The sequence below is a fragment of the Lissotriton vulgaris genome, chromosome 3_1 (genome assembly GCF_964263255.1).
Source record: "Lissotriton vulgaris chromosome 3_1, aLisVul1.2, whole genome shotgun sequence".
In the NCBI taxonomy this organism is placed as follows: domain Eukaryota; kingdom Metazoa; phylum Chordata; class Amphibia; order Caudata; family Salamandridae; genus Lissotriton; species Lissotriton vulgaris.
In genome coordinates this window covers 540,008,104-540,025,306 of record NC_141689.1, presented here as the reverse complement: position 1 = coordinate 540,025,306, position 17,203 = coordinate 540,008,104, and the positions used below count along the sequence as shown (strand labels likewise).

General features: G+C 40.7%; 1 protein-coding gene across 1 annotated transcript in view; it reads left to right on the top strand.

The window, feature by feature from the left end:
- TNPO1 (transportin 1) overlaps nt 1-16,490 on the top strand; it is a 1,561,564-nt gene extending 1,545,074 nt beyond the window's left edge. The window contains exon 24 of the mRNA XM_086960799.1: nt 15,015-16,490. The gene's annotated coding sequence lies outside the window, so the exon portion shown is untranslated. The remainder of the gene's footprint in view (nt 1-15,014) is intronic.
- The last annotated feature ends 713 nt before the right edge of the window (nt 16,491-17,203 follow it).

The following is a 17,203-nucleotide window of genomic DNA, read 5'->3' as shown; positions in this document are numbered from 1 at the left end:
ATCTGCATCAGAATTTTCCAGACGTCGACTTCCCTGTCGATCTTCAGAATCTGGATTTTCAGGTTCTCCTTCTGAGTCTGAATCAGCTGTAGTGTTGTCACTACCTTCATCAGGGTTATCAGGAGGTGGTACGCGAATGGTGTGACTTGCATGCACCCACCTTTTCAGACCCTTACACTTAACAGCATTTGTTGTGACTAGTATCGCCTGTCTTGCTTTTTGCCACCTGGGTACTAAACAGTTCCTCCTCCGATGAACCTTTGTCCTGGCCCAGTCTCCTGGCAATAGATCATGAGTTTGCTCCTTTTCTTTTGAAATCACATCTGTTCCCACCTGATGGAATACAGAAGTTACCACGTCAGATAGCTGCTTACAGTAGTCTAAAATTGCACTATCATTTATTGCTAACAAGTTTTCCAACTGGAACAAAAGCCTGTCTCATAACCCTTCCCATGAGTATGTCATGAGGGCTAAGACCTGTTCTTTTATCTGGAGTGCTTCTCAAAGACATCAAAACAAGTGGAAGTGCGTCTGTCCACTTTACTCCCATAGCTAAGCACATTTTTGAAATTCTGTTTTTAATTGTGCCATTAATCTGTTCGACAACACCTGATGCTTCTGGTCTGTAACCACAGTGCAATTTTTGTTTTATGCCAAAAGCCTCACAAATTAATTCAAGCAGTCTGTTTTCAAAGTGTGTGCCACGATCACTTTCAATAGTCACTGGAAATCCATATCTAGGTATGATCTCCCTTGAAAGCAATTTTGCCACAGTAACTGAGTCATTGTGACGTGTTGGGAACGCTTCCACCCATCTCGAAAACAGACAGACAATAACAAGGACGTATCTTAACTTGTTATGTTGCGGCATGTCAATGAAATCCATTTGCAATCTGGCAAAAGGACCACCCTCCCGTCCTATGGTTCCCATGCTTACAACTGTTTTTCTGTTTGGATGGATTTGTTGGCAGATCAAACAACGCTGGCAAAGTGACTTTGCAATAACCCTAAATTTGGATTATACCAAGTCTCCCTGAACAGTCGAATCATTGTGTCTCTTCCTAAATGACCTGGTCCATGGTACATCCGTGCCATGTCAGCAATCATGCAATTGGGCATAACAAGTCTGCCATCTTTGTAAACCCAAATCTCATCTTCCTCTGGCTGTCTGCAACCTTCTTTGAGCCATGTGTTTTTCTCATCATCATTTACCTCATCTTGTAAGTCTTTTACTCCCTGCCATGTTTCTACCACAGATATTAGCATGAGAGAGTTCATTATATGGTCATTATCCTTTTCCCGATTAAGTGAAAGATTATTTTTCGCACAGTAACGTGCAGTTTCATCTGCAAAGGTATTTCCTTTAGTTATATAGTCTTCTCTTTTTTTGTGCGCTCCACATTTGACAACAGCAATCTTTTCTGGTAACTGAATGCCATCGATAAATCTTTTGATTAATTTTGCGTTCCTGATCGGAGTTCCCGCAGAAGTCAAATAACCTCTTTGAGACCAGAGCTGGCCATAGTCATGAACTACGCCATATCCATACTGGCTATCAGTCACTATGGTAACCTTTTTCCCTGCTGCTTTTTCACAGGCAGGAATTAAACCAACTAATGCTGCCACTTGTGCTGAACGAATTCCTTCAAGAGTTGAACCCTCAATTATTTCAGAAACTGTGCAGACAGAATGCCTTCGTCTGTTCTTAAACAGGCGCCATCAACAAAGTAAACAATGTCTGACTCTGGTAAAGGCACATCTTTGATGTCTTTTCTGGGTTTAGTACAGTATTCCAAAACATCCAAACACTCATGATTAACGTCATCAGCTTCATTGTCAATTTCAGAAACCACACTATCTGGTAAAAGTGTAGCGGGATTGAGATTAACACATCTCGCAATGGATACATTATCTGATCCCAAAATAACCTTTTCATATTTGGTCAATCTGTTACTCGACAGATGCTGTGTCTTACTTCTGGTAAGAAGTGTTTCAACTGAATGAGGTACATACACTTTTACTGGAAACCCCATTATGATTCCTTCACTCTGCTCAAGGCTTACACTTGTTGCAGCCACTGCTTTTAAGCAACCTGGCAATGCTTTTGCAACAGGATCAAGAACAGCTGAAAAGTATGCTATAGGTTTTCTCATCTTTCCATGTTTCTGAATGAGAACTGACAATGCACAACCTTCCCTTTCACTGCAGTACAGCTCAAATTAATTGTCGTAATCAGGCATCCCCAATGCTGGTGCTTCACAGAGACTTTTCTTTAGCTTTTCAAAAGCCTCCTATTCTGTTTTTGTCAAAATAATCGGGTCTTTTATGTCTGCCTTTGTTAATCTTTACAGTGGTTTTACAATTACCGAAATAAACCAACCATTCCTAGAAACATCCTGATCTGTCTTTGTGTTGTCGGTGGTTGTATTGCTCTTATCATTTTTATTCTTTCAGTTGTCACTTGCCTGATTCCCTTTGCAATTATGTGACCAAGGTATTTAACCTCTTGTTTGCAAAACTGTAGTTTTGCAGGTGACACTTTATGTCCCTCATCTGCCAATCGATTCAAAACTGTAATGGTGTCAGTTACACAATTTTCTATTCTTTTTCCTGCAATAAGGAGAGCATCTATGTACTGGACCAATGTTGACTCTCCAGGCAATTTTAAATCTTCCAGGGATTTCTTTAACAACTGATTAAAGATGGATGGACTCTCAGTGTACCCTTGAGGAATACGACACCATGCTAATATGCGATCCTGGAACCGGAACGCAAAAATTTGTTGGCTATCTGGATGCAGTGGAACTGTAAAGAAGGCATTACATTGGTCAATGACCGTGTACCATTCTGCATCATGCGAAATCTGATATAGAATTACCGCTGGGTTTGGTACAACTGGACAGCAAGGAACGACTATTTTATTAACCTTTCTCAGGTCCTGAACTATCCTGTAAGTTCCGTTTGGCTTTTTGATTCCCATAATCGGTGAATTACATGGGCTGCTTTCAATCACTCTCAAAACACCTTGCTTAATGAATTTTTCAATCACAGGAATGACACCCTCAATAGTTTCAGGTTTCATTTTGTACTGGGGAATGTTTGGAAAATCTATTCCCTGTCTCACAGTAATTTTTACTGGGTCCACATGTTTCATTAAACCCATTTCATCACCAGTTAAATCCCAAATTTTCGGATTAACTGCCTCTTTCAATTCTTCAGGTAAGTTGTTTTTATCAAAAGCAGGGAACATTTTATTTTCTTCGTCAACTATTAGCAATGTTAATTTATACAGACCATCTTCTTCTAAAGTTTGAAGCTCAATACCTTTCGGTGAGCAATACATTTTGCAATTTATCTTGCACAACAGATCACGTCCTAAAAGATTAACAGGACTGCTGTTACAGACAACAAATCTGTGCTTGTCTTTGTAGTTTCCAATTTCTACATCAACTGGTTTTGTCAAATCAGTTTTAATTTGCTGATTAGCTACACCAACTACCTGGATGGTTTCACCCGAGAGAGAAAGATTTTCAATTTCCACTGATCTAACAGTAGAACGGGTAGCACCAGTGTCCACAAGAAAAGTGATATCTTTGTCATTCACTTTACCATTTACAAATGGACCTGACTGATCTACCTCAAGAGCACACACTCTTTTTCCTCTCTCAGGCACCGTCATGAGTAATCCTCTGAGTCACTGCTCTCATTTTCTTTTAGCCAAAATTGTTGAGAGACATTTGACACATTTACTTTTTGTGATCTTTTTACCTGTTCAGCTCCGCAGAAACCCGTCTCTGGACTGTATCTCTGCGTATTCATGCAATTTGGCAAGGGTGGCTGTGGAATTTGGCTCTGTTGATTCACTAACTGTCGCTGTAGCTGTTGCTGCTGACTTATTTCATTTAACTGTCGCTGTAGCTGTTGCTGCTGATTTATCTCACTCTGCATCTGTGGATTTAACGATGAATTTTTTTAATTTCTGGGCGGATTTTTACACTCATGCTTCCAGTGTCCAATTTCGCCGCAATTAAAACAAGGTAGCTTTTGTTTTAGCTCTTCAATATTTATATTAAATTTAGGCTTATTCGTAAAGTTCCCTTTGAACTTTGCTGGATTCTGCTGGAAATGTTTATTTTCCAAGGTTGCTATCTGCTGTTCAGCTACATTTACTTGTTCCCACTTTGCCTTCTCCTTGAGTTTCTTCTGTTTCGCATCTAACTCATCACTGCAGTATTTTGCCTTCCTCAGGATGTCGTCAACTGAAAGTGATTGCCAACCGACAATCCCATTTCTAATAATTTCCACTATTTCAGGTCTCAGGCCATAAACGAATCTGTAAATGAAGTTCACTTAATTTTTCATAGCCACTGTATTGTTTAAATACCAGGAGTAATCTTTCATAAAAGTAATGAACTGATTCCTTTGGTTCTTGGTTTGTCCTGTCTATTTTAACCCAATCTACTTCTTTAGCAGGAATTTTGTCTTTCAGCCAGACAATTAATTTGTCATAGAAATCCATGACAATATCTGAAGGAGCACCAGTTCTTTATGTCGAGGCGGTTCCTCTTTGGGCCAACTAATAGAAATTTTACATTCTGTTCAAAGATCTGATGGGACAACAATATCAAAGAAACCATCAAGATCAATCCACAGAACTTTTGAGACCTTAATGAATCTGTCAACAATCCGATAGTATTCTACTGGCTTTTCTCTCAGCCGAGGAAAATCATTTGTAAAGAGCAGAATGTCCTGTCTTGTCCATGGAACATGAACATAACCTCCACCAGCTATTTCCCTCATAGGAAATTCGCCAAAGACTTCTCTTTCTCTCTTTTCTTCTTCTCTTTTCTTTGTCCATTTAACTCTCCATTTACTTAAATCACCTAATCTTTTTAGAAACACAATTAATTCTTTTACATGGGTTATTCTGCCTGTGGTATTTAGATTCTCAATATCTTTCTCAGAAAAATCACTCTGTAATGTTTTTGCAATTGTTTCTGACGACTCAAATCTATTTCTAATTCAGCAGCTACTTCTTTAAATTGCTCATGTTTATTTTTAGTTTTCCACTGAATGCTCTTACAAATGAACAACAATTCATCATCCTGATATTGCTTCAAACAGTCACTACCAATTGTGCCAATAATTAATTCCTCTAAATCTGCTTTTAATTTTGCAACATCAACTTGTTTAGACTCAGGAACTTATTGAGGAATCTGTGTGAAATCGGTTTTATTTGTGGTCTTTTCTAAAGAAGCAGAATCCGAATCTGCAGCCGATGGTGTGACACATTTGACAAACTTTGATTTAAAGTTAAATTTGGCATTGTTTTATCCCTGTGCATTTCTGTTAACTCTGAATAAAATTTTTCAGCCACTTTTTGAATTTCTGCATTTAATGGATTCGTTACGACAGTATGTCTATTTTCATTTTGCTCAAAAACTGGTACAACAGGACCTTTTCCCTTCCAGATTTCACCGCTGGAGCGCGCCTCTCAGACGCGCATGCGCAGAGTAACTCACAGCCCCTGCTCACACAGACACAGCCAGCCCCCACCCCTCTGCATGCACGCACACACACACAGGCGCGCGCATGCACACACATACAGGCACACGGCACACATCACACAGCCCCCCCTCCCCCTCCTCCCCTCCTCCCCCCCTCACCTCACCGGAGTCGGACTCGGGCTCGCACCATCTGCCAAGGGAGCCCCGCAGAACACTCGAGCTCCTCTACAAAGAAGCGGATCTCTCCCCGCTGGTCTTCACCCTGGCCCCCTCCTGGGACCCGGGACTTCATGCGGCACTTCTCGTCTCCGGGCTCGCGCACGGCAAAACGAAACTGCAGAGTGGCGCGCATGCGCAGGCAGCCGCCGCCCTCCCACTCATCATCGGCCGCAGGGTCCCGCTCGGCTGATTCTGGCTCGTTTGCTATTTCCATACAAGATGCTGATAGGCCTTTACCATCCAGTGTTCCATGTCCCAATGTATATATTTTGCACTCCAACTGATGGATTTATAGCTGCTGTATTAACACGCACCTTTTAATGTATTCCTTCAGCCCCCCACCCTGGATGAGTTATTCTCCACTCCCTAGTCTGTTTTCTATTACCACACACGGAGCGGGCTCGCTTCCGCGTCACTTGGTTCGTTGAGCCGGTATACACTGCTTCGGCTCCGATAACAGCCGACCAGCATTCTCGATCGCGCTGTGGATTGACTCCAACCAGCAGGTAAACGGACACACCATGTGTGCGTTTCCGTCCCCTTCACTCTATTACTTCGCATAGATTGAGCGCTCACTCATGCTCTTCCCCTTCCTCCTCCCCCTTGTTTTGTTTTACAACCAGTTCTCCAGATTGGTGTCCCGCATTGCTGGAAGCGTGGTATAGATGCAACCCTGCAACAAATGATCCAAAAGAGATTGTTGCAGCTCCAAATGAGCATTCTGCACCGCACGTTATTTACCTCTGAACGGCTTTGGCAGAGTAATGGCCATTAAATTGCCCCGCTAATGACAGTAAACGAGGCTAGGCAGGGCACAGGAGAAGAGGACAGCAGGAGCCCCCAGACCATTTTCCCAGGACGCTGTTCACTGCTGAAACACCTCCCCGAGGACGGCCCCGCCTCCCCGTCACATGGATTAGGCCTGGTTTCGGGGCCTACACCATTCCTTCGTGGGTCAGCCCATGAATGGAGGCGGAGGAGGGAACGGAGGCGTAGGGGCCTACCCGGTTCACCCCCCACTCTGGAAGGGCTTCTGGCCCATCTGTCTGTCCAGCTGCCCCGCTTCCAAGCTCAGCGTGTCAGGGCGATTATTCCGCCGCCTCAGACATTTCTGCTTGATTAAAATCTGATTGGCTGTTAGCGGGGTTAGCGGTGCCAACAAGCACCAGCCATCAGAGTTTTCCTTGAACACGTCACAAAAAAGGAGGTTAATGCAGGGCAGAGATTTGTCAGCGAGTGTGTTAAATCAAGGGAGGGCGGGTGGCGCAGAGCAGCCAGGCTACAAACGCCAGCCGCAGAGGTGTGGGAACCCTGTGTATGTCAGACATCCATACAGGAGGGCAGCGGAAGGGGACCGCCGTCACAACGATTACCGAGGCGGAAGTACCAGTGCAGCCAACGCTGGCCGCGCCATTTTTGATGCGCGCGCACTTTATATTTCTGAACTGCGAGTTCTCAACGGCTTATAAATATTTCAGAAACACTGTTAAACATGCATTTTGTTGCTCCTATACAAAGTGTCATTACCGACATAAGGGCTATCTTTCCCTGGGACATCACACAGTGTTAAAACTTTCATGTTTGCATGGTGACGGTCCCTACAATGGATTGTGCTGGCATGTTTTATTAATTGCACAAAGATGTTGTAAGCGACAACAATGTAGCACAATCATTTTGCTACTTTTTCTGGTTTGTATGTCAAAATATTGTGGACAAATATGTCTTACTATACGTACGAGTAGCTGACTCCAAAGTGGGATGAAAAAACTGGGGGGGGGGGTTGCAATGTATTTGAGGGCGTGGCTTAAAACACGTAAGATCTGTGCCTAGCATTGTGTGCCGCCGGACTTGTAGTTTGCTGTTTCTGTCATTGCATCCAGATATATGATACATCAAATAATATCATACCTACAAGTCAGGACTATTGGCTTTGTCAATGGTTATTAGTTTCATAAGATAAATAAGCAGCAACTATGGCTTGTATATGATATTGAAAAAGCTTTCACTTAAAGCCCTAGTGACACCACGACAATGTTGCTGCTCCTCAGTTTCAAAAAGAGAAGGGAAACACAGAGAGAAAATGACTCTTGAAAGGATTCCCTTCCCCTACAATGCTCACCTGGCATGACGTCATGCTGTAACTTCTCTACTAGTGAGAAGTGAGCAGTGTGAGTACGCGCCCATGAAGTGCCCTGCTGTCAGTGCAGTCCAGAAAAAAACGACCGCCTGTGCAAACTGAGCCTGACAGAGACCCGTTTTGAGGCCCCCTTTAAAAAAACTGCCGGTGCTCAGCACCAGTGAGACCCAGCCCACTTAAAACCCTGCCACTACTATTAATTAAGGGAAACAGTGTAGTGCGTGGGCCGCGTGTGTCCAGGTCTCACATCCGCTAGTAATTAAAAAAAAAAAAGACAGGGAAACGGGACCCTATCATTCCTTATATTCCGTTCTTAATCTTATTAAAAAACACAGATTGCGTTCTAGACACTTAAATTAAAAAAAACATGAAGGTAATCCATGTCAGCAGCTTCCTTCCTGATTATATTTCACATTTTTTCACAACTTTAAGCTATTGCCATTATAAATTACAATAACTTTTATTTAAGTATTAATTATTTTAAAAAAAATAAAAGCCATTGTTATTTGTAATATCAATACATGTAAGTCACGTAAATACAACACATATTGCATTACAAATGCTATAGGTGTCACATTTGCGAAAGTTATAACTATTGGCATTGAAAATGACAAAGCTAATTTCGCTATTTTCAAAAACAAAACATAATAAAAAATGTGTCATTTACAATACCAATAGCTCAAACTTTCCTAATGCGAGACCTATTGCATTGCAAATGCTTGTTAGTATATTGCATCCAATTTTCAAACCAAAGAACAGTATGATAACCATATTCTCCTTCCATATATGCTGCGGGTGTTTTGTACTTATGAAGTAATTTTCCGCCATGCGCTTCTATTTTCTTGTCAGGATTGAATACATTTTTAATTTTCTGAAACCATGAAGGCTTATTTTCTTCTTTATACCAATAACTCATGATTTTAAAAACTATTACGTTCAATTTAGAAAAGATCGTAAGTATTTCCTGTTGTTCCGCTACTCTAACCAAAACTCATCAACAAGCCAATCGGGTTAAGCCACGTCACTACCTTGCTCAACGAATGAGAATCCTGTTTTCAGAAAGGACCAATCAGCTAACAGCTCATTTTGGTCACGTGAGCCAATCAGCGCGCTTGATGTTACGTATGTTGACCAATCGCAGCGCGAACCCTGTGACGTATACTGCCGCTGCAGCGAAGCTGCGCGTGTCAGTGTCACTCCGTAAACTCACCCCTGCTTTACAAAATATTTTCACAGCGCCATTTTAAAACAATCCTTTTCAATGGATTTCAGTTAATAACTACAGAAAAACAAACCATTTGTCCGTTTCGCTAAACAAAGTGTTAGTTTTACCAGACATTCAAGATTTCACTCTTGTGAAATAGACAACGCTATTTTCACAAAAACAGTTTTAGACATTCATACGGGAAAATCTATTCATGTATACATGAAATCTTCGGCAGGACTTTAACCAACCAATAAAAATCCACAAACGCCAGTAAGAATAGACGACGCTACCTCACCCTTCACACAAGCTTGGAAAAATCCTATTACTCTTTTCGCAACGAGTTTTAAAACGGGCTCTTAGTCCCTATACTCAGAGCTACGATTTCATAGGTAAACCTCACTATACAAACAACCTGTCATACCTAAAAATCCCTAAACTTGTGTTGTACGTCCACAACACTTAGTGATATTTCATACCACTAATTTGAAACAGAACAAATAAACTGTGTAACTTCACCTGTCACACTACTCTGCCGGCACATAAGATTTTTCTCACTGCTGGAAAAACCTTTCAACAACATATAACAACTAGACAGAACTTAACATGTGTTAAACATGTATCCTATGTAATTACCATGTAACATGTCAGTTACCATAGTAACCGAACTCTGCTACCAGAGATTTGATCCAGCGGGCCAAAGGAAATTCAGTCTCAAATAACCATCTCTACACCACGATACTCATCATAATTCATAAATCGAACACTAGGCCCATAAATAGCTGAGACATGAATTGACCAACTGAATCATATGACCTAATTAATCAAAAACACTTTATAAACATTTAATTAAGTCAATATCATAGGCAATGGATAAACTAATGGTAACTCAAAGAAACAAACAAAACCAGCTTGTCATTTCAAAATCTATTTTATTAACTTTATTATCAGGGCAAAGAGCATTTAAGAATTAAGTTCTTTTATTTGCATTTAATAAGCAGATTTATTTTATTAGAAAGGCACATTAGACTGTCAGTTTAAATCAAAATCAGCATGAGAAATGCTTAAACATTTAGGAACTCATTCCCTAAACCCGATTTCCCTAACTATACTAAAATGAACCTAAGGAGATCTTACGTGAGAGGAAAGTCCGACAGCATCTCACGAGCACAGGAACAAGCCAACAGTGCTCTTTCCAATGGGGCAATTTTTATACCTTGTCTCTATCTAAAACTAACTAAAAGAATACAAATATCTGAGCAACACGAAGCATGATTGGTCGAGAAATGTCACTCGATGAAGTCATTCGCCTTTCACATTGTAAGAATCACGTTCTTTCAGAGCGGCTTTGTCTTTTGACTACATGTGTCACAGGCTCTTCCGAAGCTTGCAACATTCAATAAAAAATGTTTGTTGCTTCCTCTGTCCAAGCTTTTCCGCCGCTACACATCCTGTCCTTGGCAATGAAAGTTTATACAAAGATAATATCAATGCTCTGCTCAGCCTTGCTTCCGCGTGTGTTTTCAAAGAATTATGAAGAAAATATTTTCTTTTCATCAACTGCTGTGCAAGGCCCAACTCGACAGGACTTCAGACATCCATTTAGAAATAGGCCACAGGCCTCTTTTAGCATGACTCTAGTATGCAAGGAAACACAAGACATCAATTAATTCGAGAAATGATAATTATTCGGTTACCCACCCCCTTTACTAATGTTAACCCATTAGTCTATGTTACCTAGCATAATGCACAAAAGACAAACAAAACACAGTCACATAAAATGACACGACATAAACAAAAGCATATTTAAGAGAATGCACATGCTATTATTAAAACAGCCGCAATTAATGTTTGACAGAACAAAAGACAAGGTAAATATATTATTAAAAACGTATTGACAAACATGACAAAAGCACATATAATTAGTCCCATATGTTTGTGTAGGTGCACATTATTCTAGGTTGAATCAGTACGAAAACATGCAACACTCGTTAATAAATTAATAAGTATGGGAGTTTAAATCAGTGTACTGAATCTAAACTTATCTCTAAAGTCCGCTTCATCAACAGCACAACTTATCCTTGAATAGGAAAAGAATCACAAAAACTCTTTTTACTCAAAAAACAAGTAAACCTTGTCTGTTTTCCCAAAGGAGGAAGAGAAAGTCAGTAAATCAAGTAAAACAAAACATGAAACTTCAGAAACAAGAACAAAATGTAAAAAAAGAAAAAAAATAAGGAATACAAAAGAACCCTTTTACAAAGTATTTCAGTTCACACTTGGTAGATTCCCATCCAGTGTTAATTCACCCTAGTCAATGCGCCTGCTCCCTGAGTAAGAATCACCAACCCAAATTAAGCACATAATCTAGAAAAGGAAAACTCGTTAGTTCAGCATCCTTATCAATGTGTCAGTGGCGCTTCACACTACACACAATTGCAGACGTGTAAAACCAGTATCTTTCGATCTTGGATTTCGACGAATCCTATAACCAAACCAATCTATAGAAGCAATAAAATATTAAAATGAACCCACAATCGTCATTGCATAACTCACATCAAAAAGAGAAATAATTCTTCACAAACACATACTCCAACATACAGCACAAATACATTTACTACTCCTAAATCAATTCACCCTATTCATACGTACTCTCCAGATCTTTCAGTACAGCTCAGCAAATCACTTCTTCTGAGTCTCCAACACAGAACGTTTGGCAGAGTTACAAAAACGTCTTTCTCCTTCGGCCTGGGCATTAAAGATGTGGAAATCTAAAGTAAATTATTTATGGACTATTCAATGGGTTCCCCACAAAAATTAGGTGCTCTTGCGCAACCATTTTGGGGGGCAAACTTCAATATTTTACTGCACCCCAATATTTTTATCATCCCAAAATTCGGCACCCTTAATGTAAGTCACCACCCTCTTTGTCATCAGGCCTAACAAAATAGCAGAGTAATTTGATAAATGACTAGGTCCGCTTAATAACACAGTTCTAGACCAATGAAAAGTTAAAGGGTTTAATTACAAAATCAGCAATACTTAAGAATTCAAATGATATGAAGGCTCAGTTACTAAGTACACAGCTAAAGCAGACATCATCCCTAGAGGAAAAAGGAAAGGCTCTCTCCAAATGGAGTCCAATAAGGAAAACGAAAAGTCTCTGCCTCACCCCCTAACTAAGGGATTTTTATACACATTTTCTTCTTCTTAATTAGGGAAAAACTGCAATCACAGCACGCCATTACTAGCTATAAGACATTGGATGATCATCACACAAATGATTATTTATAACACTAACCCATTTCTACGGTAGATGAAATCTTCCATTTTCTTCCACAACAACACAGTCCGGGCATGTACAACACAATAGGAAAACTTTTCAAACAAAGGCTCGTACACCAGTGATCTCACAAGCCTACACGAGAATTTCCAATGAATATGTCCTTCAGAATGATACTTTGGGTACGTCAAGAAAGTTTAATTCACAATACACTCTCGCTAAGGAAAATAACCACTTACGTAACAGTGTCTTGTGCTCTGCGAACACTGTGGGAAGAGAAGACACGCAGGGGGACATTGATTGGGAGGGGTAATGAGCATGAGCAAGATGAACAGAACACCAAATAAATCATTAATTTTAATAAAATAGTGTGTCTACAAAAATGTGGCATAACTAAATTATATTAATAAACACTCTTGTAAACCTCTGAATAAAATCCTTTCAAGTGCAACATTATTAATTCAGCGGTTATGATTATATTCATCATAAATATCATTAGTGTTCAAAAATACTTTGTCGCCCAAAATTGCAGATTTTGCGAAAGATTGTACAGTTTTGTGCCTTTTCCCTGAAAAGGAGAGTTCCGGACATTCAGACTATGAGCCTCATATTACAGCCTCTGCCCTGTATTTCAGTGAGGTTGATTTTAAGGTAGCTGGTATTCATGGTTTCCCGTATCCTTCTTGTCAAGCACCCCAGGTGGCATTTGTAGACTCTGCAGAGGGATCCGAAGTTTCAGTTGGCCGAACATCAAGGAGACCTGAGACCTCTCCGACCATGTAAAGATATTATAGGAGGTGGCAAAAGATCTGCAGTTGTGGCTACTTATTGGAGTGTGTCAGTGGTAGTGGTGACCACTACATTTCTTCTGGAATGGGGCAGCCATCTAGGAGAGGTGGAGCTCGGAGGCCTCTCGGGTCCATAACTCCTGTAGCGGAGGGCCATCTGCTTTGTGTTATAAGCCTTCCTTCCATTTCAAGGGGAGGCTGATACAGGTGCTTACCAACAACACCAGCATCATGTACTTCTGCAACAAACCGGGCACGTGGAGTCACAAACTCTGTCCCAGGAGGTCTTGTGCCTTTGGAACTGGCTGGATAATTAAGGAAATTTGCTGGTGGTGAACCACCTTGCAGGACGAACTCCGCCATTAACACCTAACCGATCACGAATTGTAGTTGCATCCAGTACAGTTTCACTCTTCTGTGAATGGTCAAACATTTTTCTATCGATTTGCCACCACTGACAAGGCTCAATGTCAACAGTTCAGTACATTGGAGGTTCCAAGGTCTTTCTCACTAGGAGACACGTTCCACCTATGTTGGAACTCCTGTATGCCTTTCCATCAAAGCTTGATCTGCGTTGCGTTTGGAAGAAGATCAGAAATAACCAGGCCAAGTCATCCTAGTAGTCCAGGATTGGGCACAGAGTATGATATCCAGAGCTATTCAGAATGAGCATCTGTCGTCCGATCAGGCTACCCCTCATGGAGCATTGCTGTCGCAGCAATGGGTCAGAGTTCTGCACCAGGGCCTTCTCTAATCCCCGCCTTCATGCTTGGAGACAGAGCGGCATCAGCTGGACACCCCTGATCTTCCCCCGAAGGTGGTTGATGTTAACTTGACTGCCAGGAGTCCCTTGACAAAAACCGTATATTTCTGTGTTTGTGACAAATTTGTTGCTTGGTTGGCACGTGGTAGATAGGCCATCTTCGGCAAAGGTATCTGACGTTTTGTTGTCAGAGCAAAGCCCAGCAAGTATTTGCCCTAGGGAGCAAAGCCCAGCAAGGCTTTGCTTTGGGTTCCATTAAAGGATACAATTTAGATTTTTCACAGCCTGCTGGGCAGAAAATCTGGATTTTATTAAAGACACGGAGGCTAATATTATGCAAATTCTCCTTTATTGCCATGGATTAAAGGATACAATCTTTAATCTCCCGCTGAATCATGCCCTGCATTAATATTTACTACAAATTGGCCAAGACGCAGCTTCCGGTAGCACTACAGCCTCATTCCACCAGGTCTAAAGCTGCTACCACTCCATTGGCATGCTGAGTTCTGTGCTGGGCATCAGCCAAGCAGCTCCGTGGCTGTCACTCCATACATTCATGAAGCATTACTGTCTGGACAGCCATGTCAGTCAAGAGGGGCATATGGCCTACAGGACTTTGATTTGAGTCCATTCACACTCTTATTGCATATGCCTCACCACCCCACCTCCCCTCAACCCTCTCCATTTTCTGATTTGGACTCTTTCTAATAATAGGATCCCAAGTCTAAGAATCTGCAGTCTGATCACCATCAATCTGCATCTGGGGGCACGGGCCACTTTGAAAGCAACTGATGTTGGTGCGCAGGAATGGTGCCGATATAGACTCCACATGTCATTTCCAGAGCAGAACAGTGGCAGTGCAGAGCCGAACAGTGCCACCTACCGGCGCTCGTAGGTAGTGCTGAAAAAGTTCAGGATTCAGTCTGACGCCTGAGGAATATTGAAAAGGTGAGAAATTTACTGTTAGTTTCTACCAGAAAGAGCGTTATTGAAGGTAAGTAAAGTTATTTTATTTATTGATGTATGACTTGTATGTTTCAAAAGACTTTAGTTTGAATCCGCTCTTTCCTGAAAGCACAAATTTAATTATCCTATGTTTTTGTTTCTCCACAGGTCCTTCAGTCTGGGAGACAATGAGGGAGCCTCTGCACCCAAGGACAAATGTTACCCTTTACTTGGGGGGAAGGGTAAACCAGTAGGGAATACAGTACAAACCCAACCCTACTGGGAGGGGCGGGAGGGCCGGGTGGGAGGTGTGCCATCACTGTATTAAGTCGATGTTGGGAAGCGTTTTAACATCTGGAGCCTTTGTGGGTAGAAAATGTCTCCTTTACAACTCTGCACTGGATGTGAAGAAGCAAAAGAGCAAATCTTATTCACCAAGCAGCACATTCTGGATTATTACCATGAAACTTACCAAACTAGGACTTATATGTAAGCCAGGAAAAATTCTATAGTGCACAAAAAAGGAAATCTTAAGAATAGGGGTTACAAAACCGCAAAAGGAATTTATTTTTATGTGAGGGTTCTACTTTAATTTATCCCACTGATGGGATGTCTGAGTATTTGCATGTTGATAATAAACGACACAGATGAAGTCAATGCATTTTAAAATGCAGCCTTCTGTCCATAGGAGAAGCAGTCACCTGCAGTTTAAAGCATTTCACCCAAAAATGTAGAGCTCACCGGCCATAAATTGAAGCATTAAGTAAGTTGCCATCTTTGTTGGGGGGCATAATCCGCTAAAGAATGAATACATTTTAGTTTGACATTAAAACATTAACAAATGGAGGTGATTTAGTTGTAGTATTTTAATTTTTTGCCAGGGCATTGTTTTCAAAACATGCATTATTGCTCATAATGGTTGGAAGTAACTCAATTTATTTTAAGTGACATGCTTGCATTGCACCGGGCCAGACTGGTATTCATTTACCCATGTTGTGCCAGATTTGTATTGCAGATTACCGATCATAGCCTTGCATTCACAATAAACCCTCTTAGGTTCTGTGGATTTTATGCTAAAGAATAGAATTATAAAATACTGTAGACTTCAGCTAGGCCTTTAAAAATCACATTAGGATCAATAGAAATACGACTGTCATTGTATTGTGAGTAACCTGCACAATGTGGAAAGCTGATATACCTGTGCAAATTCCTGCCAGTGCTATCAATGTGATGTGCTTTCTGCATGGTTAATATGCTAGTATGTTATATAAGAACCTTAAAGATTAACATGTTTAAAATTAAATCAGTTACAAGGCTACTTAAATGTTAGATGGCACAAAAGGACAAATGTAGAACATGAAAACATAGTTGTTTTATATTACAGTGTTTATTCCCACCCAACAAACTATCTGCTATACTTTGTTCAAAGCATGATCTTAAAGAGAAGTTAAGTTTAGCGGATGTGAAGCAGGGTACCTGCACTGTACTGGTGCATGTTGGTGGCCCGCATTGCCCTGAATAGGTACACAGTGGTGCAGGTTAAAAGCAAAAGTTGGTTTTGATCCCTTTATTTTCATTGGTTTAGTTATTATGTTACTTTCTATAGTTACATGTATTCCTGTGAATAAACCCCTGTTAATTTAACCTCTTACTTTTACTTCCATGTGTATTTTCTTATGTACTGTGAATGTGAAACCATAAATGGTACACTCAGTTATGTGTTATAGTAATTGTCTGTGTCTAAATTAAGACTGCATCAAAGGGTATCCCATGATGGTGATGAACAGGATGAAGTAAAACGGCTAGAATTTGGCTGGTCAGATGTGACACCATAGTTTTCAATTAATACAGGCTGTGTTCCATTGAATAACAAGCCAATTAAACTGTTAAGTCACATTTTTAGTTCATGTCACCTTTCATTTGCAGTTATATATGTTGCTGAAAGATAGACGTTCCTTTCTAGGAATAGTTGTTTGTGTTAGCTTCTGCTTTGAATTCTAGATAATGCTATGACTATTAACATATGGAATTTGAGTTTCTACCCTTTGTCCATTAATCAGTATGGCCCAAGACACCAGCCTGGGCTCTGTCCACTCTACATGGCCACCAACCAAGTGATTTCATGAGTTGTTTACCCTCAAGGTAGATAGATGAAAGTAATATTACTTCATTTACTGTTGGTGTGACCTTTTGCAGACACAAGGAAAGAAAAATCACTGTTAACCTCCCTCCATAGTCACAAAGTAGAAGATATTCAAACACCTGATCAAAGTTAATATAACAGACTAACTCTGATGTTAGTGTTCACCTTTTCAAAATCCCTACAGCCAGTTCTCTAGATTTCATGTGTTGTAGAA